This window comes from Larus michahellis, chromosome 5 (genome assembly GCF_964199755.1).
Source record: "Larus michahellis chromosome 5, bLarMic1.1, whole genome shotgun sequence".
NCBI lineage: Eukaryota > Metazoa > Chordata > Aves > Charadriiformes > Laridae > Larus > Larus michahellis.
In genome coordinates this window covers 7,865,910-7,883,461 of record NC_133900.1, presented here as the reverse complement: position 1 = coordinate 7,883,461, position 17,552 = coordinate 7,865,910, and the positions used below count along the sequence as shown (strand labels likewise).

General features: G+C 36.2%; 1 long non-coding RNA gene across 1 annotated transcript; it reads right to left on the bottom strand.

Moving 5' to 3' along the window:
* Nucleotides 1-1,387: 1,387 nt before the first annotated feature.
* Nucleotides 1,388-16,041, bottom strand: LOC141743973 (uncharacterized). The gene is made up of 3 exons (XR_012587294.1): nucleotides 15,827-16,041; nucleotides 3,062-3,276; nucleotides 1,388-2,969 (listed from the first exon to the last, which is right to left on the bottom strand). It is a non-coding gene; the product is annotated as an uncharacterized LOC141743973 (long non-coding RNA).
* Nucleotides 16,042-17,552: the final 1,511 nt, after the last annotated feature.

The following is a 17,552-nucleotide window of genomic DNA, read 5'->3' as shown; positions in this document are numbered from 1 at the left end:
TCAAATGCATTCCCTGTATAATGATTAATGTTGTACTAGCAACTTTAATCTGATGCAGGTCTTTGTGTTTTGGTACATGGCACATGCTGTCAGTCCAAACGTGTAACTCCAGTCAATTTACTCATAGCAATAATTGCTAAGACCATTCTGATCTAGCAATACTTTCACACGTTCTTTGTGTCGTTTATAAGGTGGGGGAAAGCTGTATCCATTTAAGTCAATGAAATAACATCTCAGGCAGGTTGGCTTGGCACTGGCTAAACCAATTCATAATTTACCACCGTAAACTCTTCCCCATTTAGTGGTTACTCTTCCCAACTTTAATTTTCAGAAGAGGAAAGATGGCAGAGCTTGCAAACCATTTGTCCAAAGGTACGATCCTGAGGAACGATCCCATCTGACTAACATAGGCCCCTAACTTAAACTCTAGGAGTTTACTGAATTTTCTATAGTAAATACTTCTAGTATCCTTATAGTCCACGGATATGGTTTTGATATCTTACAAAAAGGGAGGCGTCGGCATTTAAGTTTAGGTTCCCAAGGTAGGCAGGCTGCAATGACTTCAAGCAGTTTCCGAAGGCATCTCTGTCTTACTCTGTTGACTGCCTGTGAAACTTGCACGTTTATTTGCATTGCGCTCTTCTTTAGGGACCTTAACCTTTCCGTGAAATCTGTGTACATTCGTAACCATATCCAAAACACCACATTTTGTCAAATGAGTGTGTTACCATAACTCACTTCCAAGAAGTTGTTCAATAAATATTTGAAATGAAACTTGTTTCAGGAAGCTTTTAAAGCACCTGCTTTTTACAGGCTAACAGTTGTATGTTATATATGTACTAACCTGTAAATATGAGGAAAGCAGTATGTATTTTTACAGATAAAAAAAAACATTATAAAATATGGTCACTCAAAATAACAGTCAAAAAAAACTTTAGACTTTGCCGCTTCTATCATGCCATTGTTTACTGTCCTAAAGTGCATCCTTGCGCCACTCTCAGTTCTGAAGGGATGTATATTGAAGCAATAATATGAGGAAACAATCTATCTGTCTTGAAATGTCATTGTCAAAATTAAACAGACATATTTTCACCTCTGGGATACAGCAGTGATAAAAATACAACACTGCTGAAGTCAATGGCAGAGTTCTCCCTGAGTTCAGTGGGACTGAGGTTTCATCTCAGGCCTTCTCATTTTAATGACTTTACATATTCATTTTCTACCCCAAAACGATACATTAAGAAGTACAAGCATTTCATGATTCTCATGCGAAGACCAGGAGAGCATGCCATCTGGCATCTGAAAAATATTATGACTACTGGAGACTTGTTTCCAAAATGTGAGTTGCTGAATTGGTATTTTCATTTCAGCAAAACCAAGCAGGTTAAGAGCTTTCTCTTCGAAGTTTATTTTATTTCTGTACAATACAACAGATGGAAGTGGTATTCACCCCACTCATCACTAAGCAGGGGGATAGAGTCTTATTTTGATTAAGTCTACCAGTTGAAGTTTACAGCTTCATGAAGAACATATTCTAACTTCTGGTATGATTTCTTGAACAACTTACAGCTTTGTGTATTGTGTTCTCTCTGGGCAACATTCCAAGTTTCAGAGACCTGCTCTCCACTAATTTAGAGTGGGTGGAGTTTGAAAAGTAAAATGTCTTTCTAGTAAGAGGCTGCAAAGTCATAGCAAATAAATGAAGTCAGCAGTGCACAAAATGACACATCTGTGGCCAAGTACACCTTTGTGGAAAGGTCCTAGCTCTTAATTAGTTGCCTAGGAATATCTGCTGCTACTTGACGAAGTCTTTCTGGAGCAGCTTGGCTAAAAAAATGTAATTGTTTTAACCTCATTTGTTGAAATAAAAAGATAGAGGTGATATTAACCCAAGCAGTTGCACAAAAGCCACTGAATCACTTGCAGCCGTGTTAGGTTCCGGATTCTGGCCGTCAGGTATAAAATCAAATAATGGAATACAAAGGAGAGTGGCATTATGTCCAACTTTGATTCTTCCGTTAATTCCACTTCAGTTGTAAGTTGTAAGTTGTAAGGCAATAATTCAGTTTTTCTCAGCAGTCAACAAATTCATATAAATCATATCTTTATGTTCATAATTCAAAGCTATTAAAAGGACTGGACAATTAACTGTTAATGTTCTTCCCAGCAGTGGACAGCAAATGACATCCTAATGAGTATGCCATGAAAAGGAGAAACATGATACATTTTTGGACTGTATGCCTAGATTCACGACATTATGAGAGAGTGGGTAATAATAATACTTTGCTGTATAGCTGTAGGTTACAGAAAAAGAACAACATAAAAGGGATCCAAACTGAAATAATTATGCTGCATTCTGGTAGGACAGGTGACGGCATTGGGTATACAGTTAGAAGAGCTATTTTTCTGAGGCATGTAGAAATGCTGAAGATACTACTTCAGCAGTTTAAGCTATAAAAGTTTAAGTATAATAGCAGATTGATACTGGAAAAATAGGCTAACTATTAGAAGTAATATCATTATAGCTACATATATTTGGCCGTAGAATGCTATTGCCAGGAAAGGTACAACCTCTGCACTCAAGTCAACTAAAATACTTTAAATATAAATTACCATAGCAACAAAACCAGACAAAGTCATGCAGCTCTGGGTGATCTAAATAATACCGCTGATTTTTATGCCTATAAAAACTGGAGAGTGGAAGAAAGTTGCAGAGTGACTTGGTGGGCATTTGAGAGCGCGTTCAAAAATCAGGTTGAATTCTCTGAAACTGAGCTTGATGAACCAGGTGGAGTAAAATGGAACCGAGTAAGACAGATCCTCTTCGCTATTACAGGCCATGGGTTGCTGGCTAAAAATACCATCCAGGCAGAAAAGAATGAGGGCATTGGAAGATCTCTGCTTTCTTCTGCCCCTCAAGTCATTTATTGCATAAATACTCAGGAGGGAGGAGGGTACTGTAAAAAACACTGAGAGAGAAGACAATTATTTTAGGAGAGATTTGCTTCAGAGGTTACAGGAGTCCGCATTAGTGAAATGAGAGGATGCAAACAGATCTCACCATGGAATTCATTAGAACACTTCTGCCAGGCTGCCATGCTGCAGCTCGGCTGAGTGCTCAGGCCACTGCAGGACTGTCAGGCATCCTTGTTGGTCGCTGGCTTTGATGCATTTCAATGGTTGGCACTCAGCAGAAGGCTTTAACTTCTGCGGTTTTATCATTATTGATCAGCGGGGCACAAAATTTCGGTTCTTCATGATTTCGTTTCTCCATCCCTAAACCGGGGATAAGAGTAATCTTTAAATGCATTCACAAAGGGCTGTAAATGTAATTAATACGCGAAGCAGTTGTGCAGTATAGGCAGAAAAGCCCACACCTTAGATCAAAAATGCCCAATACATTTTAAATCTGGTCTAACCCATTGGGACTTTCAGATTTGTGTTTCCTGAAGACAAAATCTGAGAAACTGAAGAAGTATTCTCACTAACTGCAGTTTAAAGAAGAAGGTGGGCTTTGTACACAGCTTCTGCAGTAGTCCATGCGTTGTGGTTATATCCAGTCCTACTGATGTTAATTTAGATGGCAAGGACTAATGTAATACAAAGTTAAGGTTGTTAGTCAAATCAATACAGATAACATGGTAACACTTCAAATTAAATTATTTCTCCAAGGAGTATTTAATTTGCATGGAAACAATGGGCACTGTTAGTTAATTAAATGTCACGTGATTGTTCAAAGTGCATTTATTGATACTGGTAATGTAGTTAACTTGTCAACAACGTGGCCACAGAAGCATAATTTTTAGACTTGCTACTACTAGAATATCCCTGCAATAGCATTTTGCTTCCTGGAAATGGGACGTGGGTAGTTATTTTTCCAGTTAGAGTACTAGTATAGAAGCAGGACTGTTCTTCTTTACAACTAGGAAGTGAATCTGCAGTGTGTGTTTTAAGTTATTATTGTAATGCCTGATTTAGAATCAGGATGTGTAACATCGAGCGGGTATCACATCTCTTCATTTTTTTGCTAAAACAAAAGCAACTGATATTGACAAAAGGCATTACTGTGTATGCTGTCAATAGTACAGTTGATTACTTCTCCTTAGGCTCACTTCATGGCTAGAAAATTTTATATGGACAGCTGTATATTTTAGTTTGGTTTGGTTTGGTTTCTGATGTTGATCTTTACTGATTCTTCCCTGCAGCGTATGCTTGAATTTGAATGAATAGACAGTTTATTGTGGAGGAAGAAGAAGAATGTATGTAAAATGACAGAGAGGAGGGGAGTTGGAAGGCTTTATGGCCTTTAAGTTCTGTCATAGCAGTTTCATTTCTAATCAGAGACTTTATTTATTACCTTGGCATCACCTGTCGTCCTGATGAGGGTAATGATTGAAGTGTGGTAAAGAGCATGATACATATGTACTTTAAACTAAAAATAGCTTCTTTTTAGCTCAGTGGCTTTTAAGTAGGTCTTTCATTTTTCTTTGATGACTTAATACTGGTTTTCATTTTAACATTAGAAATAACTCATAAAGTACAAGTATACAAATTCTACCAGGGAGCATTTTTAAAAACATTTAATAATGCATTTTTTGTAGCGGGATGGTGCGTTTTCTAAATGAGTTGTGTGTAAAATAGCTATTAATCAAAAACTTCAATCTGTACCAAACAACAGAAACAAGCTTGAACTCACCTATTTTATTAAGAACGAGCTATTTATAATGATGTAAATTAGACATATTTTAGAAAAATTGAATACTCTTGTTCACAGAGGTGAAACACTGACTAATGGACTAAATGCTGCGAAACTCAGCTGGAAGTCCGTATTTTCATACTCTGTTACAGACTTGATGGATAAGGAAGTTACGATGGAAAAGAAAATCATTATGCTTTTTTCAGAAGCATACGTTGTGTCCCCACTAAAATCCTTATTTACCTGGTACGGAGAAATCATATACATAATTTCTGTTCAAGAACATACGCATATGTTTTTATTTCTGGTTCTCTTTCTTTAGTAGCACTTACGTATGGAACAACTTGTGGGGGTGTATTTTTCCATGTAGAAAAGGCAAAATATACCATTATATTTTTTAATGAACAAAGCCACCTTTTTCCGTATATTGAGGCTATCTGAAATATCATTAAGATGCCTGTGTGTAGAGATTGAAATAATTAGTAAACTAATGAAGCTAAATCTATTCTTGGGATGCAGATCTATCTTTTTGATCCAAAGACCACTATAAAGGGTGACGAAGTTACTTTTCGAGTTGCAGTCGCTTGCTAAGAACAATTATTGCCAGGTGTCCCATGAAGAGATAAGCAGTCCTCTCTTTTGCCTAATTGCATATCATGGCTTTCACTCTAAAGAGCTCTTCCTTGACAGTTTACTGAAAGCTGCATTCGGTTGCTGATGTTTTCTGAGGTAATTGGATTATATTGATCGAAGGGTTAGGGAACGTAGCTGGAGCGGCAGTCCAAAGAATTGGCAAATAAAGCTTCGACATTTTTGAAGTCCTTCTCAGGGGTTTCTCACCATTGTTAACTTTGTGTCACTCATATAAATAAATGTATTATTTTTCAAACTCCTCTGATTTGCCATTTGCAACTATGTACATTTGGAAGGAAACATCCACATGCAATACGATAACAAAGCCTGAATAAAAGCAAACTGGTGACGATCCTTGAAAGGAAATTGTAATTAAGTTTTTCATTAATTATTATTGCTTCTATAATAATTTCATGTCTGAACACTAGCTTATGATATGAAAATCTATATCTGCTGTGTGGCAAAGGCTTTCCATTAGTCATCATAACCTGCATAATGAATAGCACTGATAATAAGACACAACAGACTTCAAAGTTATTCAATCAGCAGTCTGAATAATGAGATTTTACACAAAAATGTAAATAGTGAGCATGCAACAAAAGCAATAATGTGGATTATAACATTTTCTTTTAAGCCACCACAAATTGATAAATTGAAAGGAATTCAATTAGATTTTATAAGTAATACAGAGCATTCCACGGATTCCTTAAAAAACAGAATAGGTCAGGGCACTCAGTGCTTTAGAAGAATATGAATTTCAATAATAGAAATAACTGCTAAGAATAAGCTTGGTTGGAATTTGTAACTTGGCACTTAAATTTTGGTGGAAAACATCTGCCAAATATTTCTTATCATAAATCAGAAGAATGTTAATATCAAACATGCCAGACTTAGAGATCAGCCCCTAGTATACACTGCTGCAACTTAAATTTAAACTTATTAATTAAATATAATGTGGTATGGTATGATATATAACAAAATAAAATAAAATAAAATAAAATAAAATAAAATAAAATAGGCACCAAGCCTGTTAGAATTCAGGTAGCATCTGGTCGATGCTCTTAGTCATATGGTTTAGCTTTAGGTAGTCCTGTGAGGAGCAGGGAGTTGGACTTGATGATCCTTAATGGGATCCTTCCAACTTGAGATATTTGAGATATTGAGATAAATTTCTAGAGGTCCATTCCCTTCTGTCTTACGCATAACATACTCTGTTTTATACCATGATAATGTGTATCAGAGATAAAACAGCACAATCAGAGAAAAAAAAAGTATGCATATAACAGTGCAAAGATGCAGAACAATATGCGGTGAACTGAGATACCACCACAGCAAGATCAAGTGGCTCAGCAGAGCAGGCAGCAGAATTGCGAGACCAAATTAGTGCATGTTCCATTTGCTTGATAAAATGTACCAATAAATCCAAGTCAAACAGAGCTGGCAGAAGAAAGCTCTTTCATTTATTTGGTAATTGAGGGTGGGCAACTGGCAAAACAGAGAGTCTAGTTTATCTGAAATGAGATAATAGCATATTTAAGCCTGAGTGGTGACCTAGGAAGTAATGACATCCAAGTGATACGCGTGGAGATAAGTGATAAAATAGATAAAATACGAGCCAGTGATAAAGGGCATGAAGGCAAACATAGCTCAGCCTCAGATGAGATTCAGATTTCTGTGACTACGTAGTGAATTCAGAACTAATTCACAGCCACTTAGCGTTGTCCATCTCCACCCAGTTGTGGGAATATGAAAGGGAAAAAATGTGTAACAGCTTTTGATTTGTTCAGTTTTTTTCTCTTAAATAAAGGTGGTTTTAACAGGCAGAAAGAACTGAAGGAAGCCTGGGATAGCAGTCTGCACATTCTCATCATCCTGTCTGGCAAATACATAATTTTTGTTGTTGGCAAGTCATTCTTTAATAAAAAGCACTAGCATATTTGACTGAAAGAAATGCTGCTTGAAATCAATTTTTATAGTCACGGTCTATGCTGGAACAAGTTCCTACTGCCAAGTAGGAGTGTCAGGTAGTCATACTTCCCAATCATGTAGAAAGTAGTTTCACAAGTATACCTAACTGAAAACATGATTTAATCAAAGATAAAATGGTTTCTACACACTTTCTAAGTTGGACCAACTGTACATCAAGGAGTCGTCTTAAGGACTTTGATATTTTTCGTATTTTTCAGATTTCTGTAAAGGTGGCCAAGAGAAGCAATAGCTGATTTTTATACATAGCAGACAGAGAGCATGTGAGAGCTAGAACAGAAAATATCTGGCAAAAGGCTTTTTATAGCTCAGAAGCCAATAAGTAGTATAAGCTGCATATTGCCTAGGCAGCACATGTGCTCCTTCATATTCTGATTTTTGTCAACCTAAGCACAGATTCCTTATAGATACAGTACGTTTCTTTGAAGTAGGATGTGTGCAGGGGGTTCCATAGAGGCCACCTATGGGGAAGGGGGCCTTTATGCACAAATACACTGACATGCCTCGTTCATACTCCTTTAGCCCTTTTCTGTCAGTACCATTCTGTAAGGAGAAATGTCACTTTCAAAGGATGCTACTACTGCCCCCCATACTACTATGTATGCTATTCTCAATTCAAGTTAAATTTGGCTTTCCTACAGCAGAAAAGAGCTCACCGTGGCCCCATGGTAAGCAAGACTTTCTGAAGTGTTAAATAAATGTTTGATCACACCATTAAAATGAGGAAAAAATCAAACAAACCCCTCCTAAAACCCTTCCAACAAAAGACAGCATCTCTCATGTTTATTTGACATTGCTAAACTGCTTAAAATGATATAATAATAACTAATAACTTTAAAATGGGAATTAACTCCTGAAAATATAAAAAAGAAAAAGACTTTCATTCATTTTTATTTGTAAAGAAATAGTGGCTATCCATTGCTTAGTGCTGGTCTGGGATACAAGATTAGTTATTGCTAAATGTATAAAATCAATTACAGTTCCTGTGGTAGTGCATACTTTTCATAATTTTTCAACCACAAATTCAGGGAATGACACTGTGTGAAGACAAGATAAAAGTTTTCGGTATCGCATTATATAGTAGTAGAAGTAGTCATCAGATGCAATAGAGAACTCTTGAGCATGAATTGTTTTGCCTGATTGTGATATGTCAGGAGGAAATGTCTTCAATCAAAATAGAGGTTTTCCAAAGCTAAATCATCATATATGTTTTAAGCATGCTGCACTAATAAGCGTTCAGTGCCTGGGAATTGCAGAAGAGGGAGTGGGAAGGCCTAGAACTGAAAAATAGTTATACGGGAAGAAGATGGACATCTTTGGCACATACAGGTACATACTAAGTCCCATAAAGGGCATGAAAGAATTCTTAGGATACTTCTTAAAAATTACTCTCTGTGTCCTTAATGGTTTAATGGAAAGAGTCATTCCATTGTTTGTTCTGTGTTAAAGAGATGATTTCCATTGAGACTATAGGATGGCCATTAAGACTTCTGGAGACGTCAGGAAGAGTTACCCTGAGCAGCGAGGGAAAGCTTCATTTCTTTTGAATCCACTCTGAAGCATTTGGATTTAGTATCCCCAACACTAGCCTAATCTATGATAAGTTTGGATAGCAAGTTTTCACACACTGTCCATTTAAATTCATCTAAAAATGAAGCTGCAAAGAATTTTTACAAACATTAGGGATTCGGGTACACAAATACATGTGAAGGCGTACATAGATGGATTGACAGTAAAACTCTGTGGTGGAGGCAAGGGCAAAGGTTGCTTTGAAACCAGGTGGCTGGTCTTCTGCTTATGTTGGCTGACTTGTGTAAAACTCCAGCAATGCAAAGCAAAAGCATAGCAATGATAATTTCAGTTGCATAAAAAAGTACCTAATGGGTAGTATGCTCTGTCTCCTGATGCTTTGTGTTTAAGTAATGCATGAATCACATTTTAAGAATTCAGATGGAGCGTTATAAATCAATCAGTAGATTACGATTATTAGTAGTAGCAAACTCAGTTTTATTGCAGTATGCTCCCTTATGGTCATGCCAGCAGGTAAAAGCTTTGCTGCTGGGCATTTGCCGTTCAAGCAGGCCACACTAACCTGTTACCTGTCCGAAAGAATAAAGCTGCTCTTTAGAAAAAGACACCAGGATTGTATTTAAAAATATTACTTTGAGCTGCTGGAAAGACAGTTGTCAAAATCTGAAGCAGGGATGGCTGCAAGTATAACTTAGAATGACTAAGTTATGTTGCATTTATGTTACATGAGACCAGGAAAAATCTGGTAAGTAAAGTAATAATATATTTACAACGTACACTAAGAATGCTGTTTTGCTAACTTACTCGGCAGTAAAATAAAATTTGGAAATTATCTGTACTCTCAGTAGGAACACTTTTTTATTTCCCAGTCTGAATTTCATATAAAATTCTATTATGCTTCATGGGACAAAAAAAAAAAAAGTGGAATTTTGTCTGAAAAATAGCTTGTTGGCAGAAACAGAAAAATATATACTTTCAGTTTTGTGCATGGATATTGGCATCAATACCAATACTTATCAGAGAGATTTCTAGTAAATTTTTTATGCTTTGCTGATTTTAGTGAATCTATTTTAAAAAAGTAAGCCATAAAATATCTCTGGTTATCAAAAACGTTGAATAGTCTTCTCACAGATTTTTGAAGTTAGTTCTTTAAAATAACACATCAAAATTATTAGAGTTATATTTTCAATCAATGTCAAGTATAGTGACTTGCATACAATGGATTGGAATTGGAATTGAATTGGAATTGCATGTGCGAAATTCCTAAATATATTTTATTCCAATGAACCTTTTCAGGAATCAAATCTCATTTTATGTGCAAATTTGCTGTACCCTGGATGGGAAAAGGTAGAACAGGACACAACACAGCCATCATAATGAGCAAGGGCATGATGAGCGTAGTTCTCACGGCCCTGCGCTAAGCAACTAGAAGATGCTGGTGTTGGGAATGATCTTAAATGCTGTTTTCCGTCAGATTTACATCATGCAGATCCCAATCTGGATGAATGTGGTAAATAAATTGATTACCTTACTTCCACAGGTAAGATCATGCGGCTAGGAATTAGACTGTCTATCCCATTTACAGGGCAGCTTTGAAAAACAGTGCATCTGTGGAGGATTTATGAGTCATGGTAGATCACGCTTTCCTAGAGGTAGCTAAGAACATTGCCAGAATTTCTAAGCTGGAATATAGAGTAGTATAATCTCATTAGTATGAATTGGAATATCGCTTTTAGCGTTAGAGTTCTGGCTTCCTAAAAAATGTTTATTGAAAAATCAGGAAGGGTACAAAACAAGCCTAATGACTGAGTGAAGGTCTGGAAAATCCACTTTATTATAAAGGAAATTCAGTCACAAGTTCAGTCAGTTTTGTTTGAAACTTGGGAGTTGATCAAGGTGTTTGATCACATTATCTGCACTGGGAACAGTTTGTACTAATTCTTTGTTCTGGAAGTAAAAGGCAGATTTAGTGTCTGGAAGCTAAAATCCAACGTATTCAGAATAGAAGTAGGATACAGGCTCTACCTCTAGAGCAGATAGCCATTAGCAAAAAAAATACCAAATAAGTGAGTTTGGTATGAAAAATTTAAATCATAAGTTCTTCTTTTTCTAGAAGATACGATCAAATTCAAATATCTTCTGCATTTGATGCAGCAGTTACTGAAAGGGAATCTTTCTGATGTATTGCGTAGGTCAGACTATGATTATAAAGGTTCCTTCAGTCCCTAAAATTCCTAAACCTGTAATAACATTATGTAGAAATATGATGGGAGGAAGAGAATTTCAGGGAATTTGACTATATATATGTCATTATTGTCATCAATCTAATATAAACTATTAATTAAATACTGTAAATTGTGGATCTATAGGAAAGTGGACATTTTAGTGTTGCTCAGAAGAGAAAAAACATGAAGGGAGTGTTCAGCAGTTCTCTGATAGAAATATGTCTAGGTAATACATATGTAGGATACGTTTGCGTCTAGAGTGTCAGATCCATATAAAAGCAAGGCATACTGGAAAAAGAAGCTGCCTTGTAAAAGCGGGATTCAGACAGCCACTGCACTGAAAATGGAGAAAAATGAAATTATTTAAAAATGCATGTAAATGGGCAGAGAAAGTGTTGTAGTAAAAAATGCACTCGTGCCTCAGTAAAAACCACTGTGGTTTCCTACTGTGAAAGTGAAGTTTTAGGTCATCCAGCACTTCAAGGAAAAGAAATGATCGAATTTAAAGTTGGTTAGTTTAAAGCACTCCATCAAGTGTTGAACATTAACGATAGCCCAAAGCTATCTTTTAGCTTTGAACCCAAAGCTGTTCTTTTACTTCACCTATGGTAAAACAGAGGAAGACTATAAAACAAATGAATTGATCGTTTTTATTATTTGATGCCAACAATGAGTTATTATTACAGACTCTATTACCACTATCCTAATTAAAATTTGGTGGGGCTGAGGGTGTAATTGCTTCATCATTATGGTTCAGTAACAATAGGATTGATTGTGAATATTTCCCTCAATGTCAACAGAAGTATTTCAAAAGTGCAAGGGATGAAAATCTGTCCCACAAATTTTTCCAAAGCAGATAAAGGAGAAAATAAGCTAATTCTGTTTCAGTATGAATGCAACTTTAAATGCAAACCATGACCTTCGTTCTGTGTCCAGTTAGGTGAGAAGCAACTCTACCAAAATCAATAAAGAGGTGTCAGTTGTAAGAAACCTGCACAGGAAGAGACTGAAATTAGGATTTCCAAGTTTATCTGTTAAAAAGTGGTTGCTACAAAGAGCAGAAAACTTAGTGAGCGTCAGACACTTTTTACTATTTATAAATATTTAAGAGTTTAAGTACCACTCTGCACAAAACACATTGCTTCTACTGATCAACTGTATTTTTAGCTCAGAAGCACATGCTCTCGTACCGTGAAGTAAATCTAAACTGGACCAAGTCTTAAAATAATGGCCCTGCCACATTTAATTGTTCTGATATCACAGTAATAATATTAATCACAATGAACTCACTGTTAATTTGGTTGTCATAAAATGCTTATATACATACTCTAAATTAATAAGTTTGACCTTCGTTTTGAAGGGTAACTCGTAAGTGGCTAGTGTAAAAACTTGACTTGGAGCAGATTAAGGCTGTGAGCAGGATTCTTGAGCATCAAGTTCAGGCTTTCAAAATTGCCTTCTCACTCCTTGCCCATAACTCTGTGAGATAAATGCAACGTTGACCAGGTTTGCTGACTATGTATGAATAATGGGGACCGCTATATTCAAAAGAAACAGATTTTCTGGATCTTCTGTATCTGTGGATCTTCTTAATTTCTGTAATGTTTGATATAGTTGAAACATTTCTACTCTTCTGGCAGTAATAATGCTTGTACATCAGCACAGAGATGTTTAATTAAGAATTTCTAATATACAAGCATATGCCTTAGCAGCAAGTTTAACCATTTTTTAAAAAAGCGTATTTGTTTTAGCCCCCGCATCTCTACAGTAGATTTTGATGTCACTGCAAACAAATTGCATCTAACATTTCAGGGATTTGTATTTTATGGTGAAAGACTTGAAATGTCACGCTTAAATCTAGTTTTCTGTTTGGTGAAAAAAAAATATTTGAAAAGCGTCAGTTGAAACTAACATTTATGTTAAAGTTTGCACAGAAATGATCAGTTCGTGATAGACTCCCTACTTAACTGTCATTTCAATATTTTTATCTATTGTGTGCTACATTCTACGTACCAAACTGGCTAACAAGAACGCAAATTGATTTTTAAGCTACATTTCTTTAAAAGGGGCCACACCACACCAAGAAGAGAAAGAACGTTCCCTGAAAAAACAGTGATTTCTTTTGTCCTACATCCCAGGACATCATGCCTTTAATAGGATCATAAAAATTGCTATATAAGCTTTGCAATAGGTGAGAAAAAGCTAGTGCCTACCACTTCCTTTGCTGTGTCTTCCTTCTATTATCCTAATATATCTGTCTCTCACTAAGAGACGGAGAGTTTGAAATGCTATTATTAAACTCTTAAAATTGTCTGCAAGTCATCGAGCCCCTAATACAAATGTGTCTTCAGGGCATGCTGTCACAAGGATATGCAACAGCCGTACAATACATACAAACAACCTTAAAATAGGCATGACTCTGAGGTGCTTCTTAGTGAAACCTTGAACTCCCCCGCAGATGATCTTCTATTAAATCCAGCATAAGCAATCAGGGTGAAGGCGAGTCAGTGGCGTTGTTGTGTGTTGAAAAAAACAATTTGAGACGTCACTATTCTAAAGTCAGCTACAAAAACTCCCGGCGTTTTCATTTGGCATAAACATTTCTGGAGGGACAGCTATATGGTGGTTTTACCATTTTTTACTGTTAATGCCGTTCCAAAACACTTGTGGTTTTTTTTTTACCTGCAGATTCTTTTACAATAGAGAATAAAAACACTGTCTACATTTTATAATTGCAAGTTAAATAATTTGTTTTCTTCCTGGGAACGTACCTCTGTATCATCTGTATACTGCTATGGTAGGTCTCATGCATTTTGTAAAGCTCATTTTCCAAGGCCATTCTTTGGCACAGAATTTAGTAATTACATGTGTTCACATGTAAACCTTCTTTGGATTCCAGAACTACTTCTTAATTTGTTGAAGTGCTTTCTTTTCTGCCCAAATTCAGAATCGACAGCTTACTGACACCGTTGTGCATGAAACAGCTTGGAGTATGAAAGGGTGTTTCTGCTTCTGATTTAATCTCAGACAATAATGTCTATATCCGTGGCCGGAGTTCAAGAGACAGTGAAAGATCCTCTCTCAGCTGTGGGAGATCTGCCCAGAAGTTTCTCACAACTTGTAGTCATCTCTGTAGTCTTTAAAGCAGATACTCTGGTCATTTTATTTCACCCAGGCAATGGAATACTCTAAACCGTCCCAACTCCCATTAATTTTACCATTTTGGATATGGAAAAACCAAGGTGTGGAAATACATGGTAGATAAGGCCTTTGATGGTAAGTATTTTGGAGTATTTCTACCCACCTTCTAAATCGTACATCAACAACTAAATAAAGCCACTAAGGCTGTTTCTCAGCAGTCAGCATCCTAGTAGAAGTCTGGCTTATGATTTCTTTTGTTCTGTGTGGTTTTTAATTGAACTTTTCAAGAAATTCTGATGATTTTGCTAAACAAGGCTTTTAGTGCAGAGGTCAGTGACTCATTCTAAACTGGCAGATACAGATGGATACTTTAAACACAACAGTTTGGTTGCGAGAATACTATTTGAAAGTGGATATTGCCTACAAATTTACAGCCAAACCAACTGTGGAGTCACATTTAGGAAGAGAAAGCGCTATTACAGCCCAATTTATGATAATTAAAAACAATGCTAACATGTGAGAGCAGAATCAATAGTAAATGAAAGGAGGAGCATAAATCTGGTATCATCTTAACTGCTGTGCGGGAAGTCTGATGAGACTGTTACTGTTGTGAACTTCCCTGTTCTGTAGAAACCTGCAGAAGTTGGGTCTCCCAGGTCTCTTTTTCAACTGTATTTAACCAAATGTCTTATGGATGAATACTTCAACAAACGTGCTACATGTACAGCTGCCCTCTGTTTCGTGGATATAAAGTACATAATGTGTTTTATTCTTTTCATACAGTAGATTATGTATTCTCCTTACATGGGCATTTCTGATACATTTTCTGAGAATCAGTTTTTGTCTTATGTAAATAGTTCTCTGGCGCATTTCACAACTAGAGCCAGCAGAAATAAAAAACAGAACCTACCATTAGGACAAAAATAATGTCTATTGTTTCCACAAGAAATAATCAAATTAAGCACATGGCCACACAAATTACTGTTTGAGTCTGTCCAGAAAAATGTCATGCTCTGTTCTGTCAAAAATAGGACTTAGATCTTATGAAATTAGAAGAGAGAGAAAAGACAAGCAGCTCAGGTTAGACTAAGTCAATAAATCACTCAAGTTAAGTAAAGGAGTCTCAGACCGAACGCTATATACATTTTAAAGTTAAGAAGCAGCAGCAGAGGGGAAAAAAAAACCCTTGCCAAACAGACTGAATTCTCTGTGAAGAACATTTGGTAACAAATACAGATGCACCTCAAAACCATTTGAAAGCAAGACATTCAACTTCTGCCAAGAGACAGAATTTTGAGCATAGTTGAAATGGTTAGAGCACAACAGCAATTAATCCTGTTCCTTCATTACAAAGTTATGGCTGGAAATAATAATTGCACTGAAACGAATGACCGCATGAGATGAATAGAGGACATTCAGAAAATAATGGCTCTGTTTAGATATGTTCCTCATTGCTTTTGGTCTGCAGAAGATAGGACTGAATTAAATAATTTCTAGCCTTCTGTCTTATTACCCAGGTAGGTCTATTTGTGTAAATTCACACCAGAGGTTCGCATAGCATATCACTGTTGTGCAAACTCAAATCACACTGATGTAACTAATAAAATTTACTTACCACCTTCCAAGATATAGGGATATGAGAGATCCATAGTCGAAGGTACCTTCACTCTACATCAGGCTTAAGAGAATGCAGGAAAAAAAAATTACTTGAGATCATATAGGGCTCATTGCGGCACAAGGCTTATTATATTTTCTCAAAATCCGGTTGCTATTGCTTGGCATCTCTTCAGACTTTATTATCAGTGTAGAGATTCTGCTTCAGTTCTGCTCATCTTCACTACAACCCAGGTTTTTTACCATCGCCACGTGTACCATTACGCTGCTGCTTTAGACCTTCCCTTCCGTGGAAACTCTTCTCATTTCCATTCGGCATTTCAGTTCTCTGCCTTGCTTCAGAAATCCTTCATCTTCCATCTTACTAATGCAAACTGCTACAATTCTTTAGTTTGACCACTGTTGAGCCTGAACCCGTCTGCAGAGCCAACCCTAGATCTTTTCCTGTGCCCTGATACATAAACCTAGGAGGAACTGCAGCCAGCTCCTTTAAGGTTTGGCTTCAGCACTGGCATTGTGATTGTTATTTAAAAATCAGTGTTGTCAGACCCTGTCGACATTTCCTCAGATGTAGGTGTTCTGAATATTTTGCTTTTCACCTGATTTTTTATTTTCAAGGCAATGCATATTTTCCTAGTTAAGAACAAGCTGAGCTTCTAAATATTCTCACTTACTTTTCCCTGCATGCATGCTTCATAAAATACCACAAAAGGGGGAGAAGGCTATTATGTGCTTCCCAGAAACTCTAAATTTATGTGCAAGAAAGAGACCAAAAAACTGTTTCTTTTTTTCTAGGATGATGACTTAATAGAATGAATGGCTTTTCTGTTTCTTCTGTTGCACTTACTGCTTCACGTGCAAAAATTTGCAGAATTCATAAGTTGCTGCTGTTGTATAAAGAAATACAATAGCAGTTTATCTTATTCTTCCAAATTAAATATTCTGACCGTTTTTTTCATTATATTCTTTTCCCCACTTCCACAAGTCCTCTGTATTGTATAACTCACTTCTTTCCTGAATCTCTGTGGTAAGACATACCATAATATTGTCAGAAGATGTTCAAACATAATTGTTATTTCAGAAGTCAATGGATATTTTCCCCACAAATGATTTTTTTAAGATTTGAAGTATTAAAAGTGCAAGAGCACTGAAGTCAGTAACCTACATCTGAATTTAGATTTGTAATGAGAATCATGTCATAAATCAAAATTAAGGGACATTTTAATTACCAACGGACATTCTTTTCCAAGGTGCTATCACATTTGGAACAGTTTCATTCTTTTTTTTTTCTCTTCTTCTTAATTAAGGATGTTTTCATTAGAACTCTTTTTTTTTGGAAGAAATACTTAATAATCCACATCTCAAGAGCTGGCTGACAAAACTTACAATGTGTATTCTTTGGTTACAGTAAAGGACGGAATTCTTTCCTGCCATGGCATTGATACGAAGTTTGTTTTAAAACATAAAAGATCCTCTTAGACTCCTGAAAAATGGTATTAAAATTTATTGTTAGATATTGCTGATTGTGATTGAAAATCACTTCATTAAATTACAGTACAGAGAGATGAAGGACATCTTGCAGCAATGAAAATGGTTGCAAATTTAATTAAAACATTAAATTATTGTTGGAATAAAGGTCATAATCATAAAACGTAATTGAAGGGAGTACATTAGCATGTACCCTAAGGTATCCTTTCTGTTGCAAAATATATATTACATATTTGACA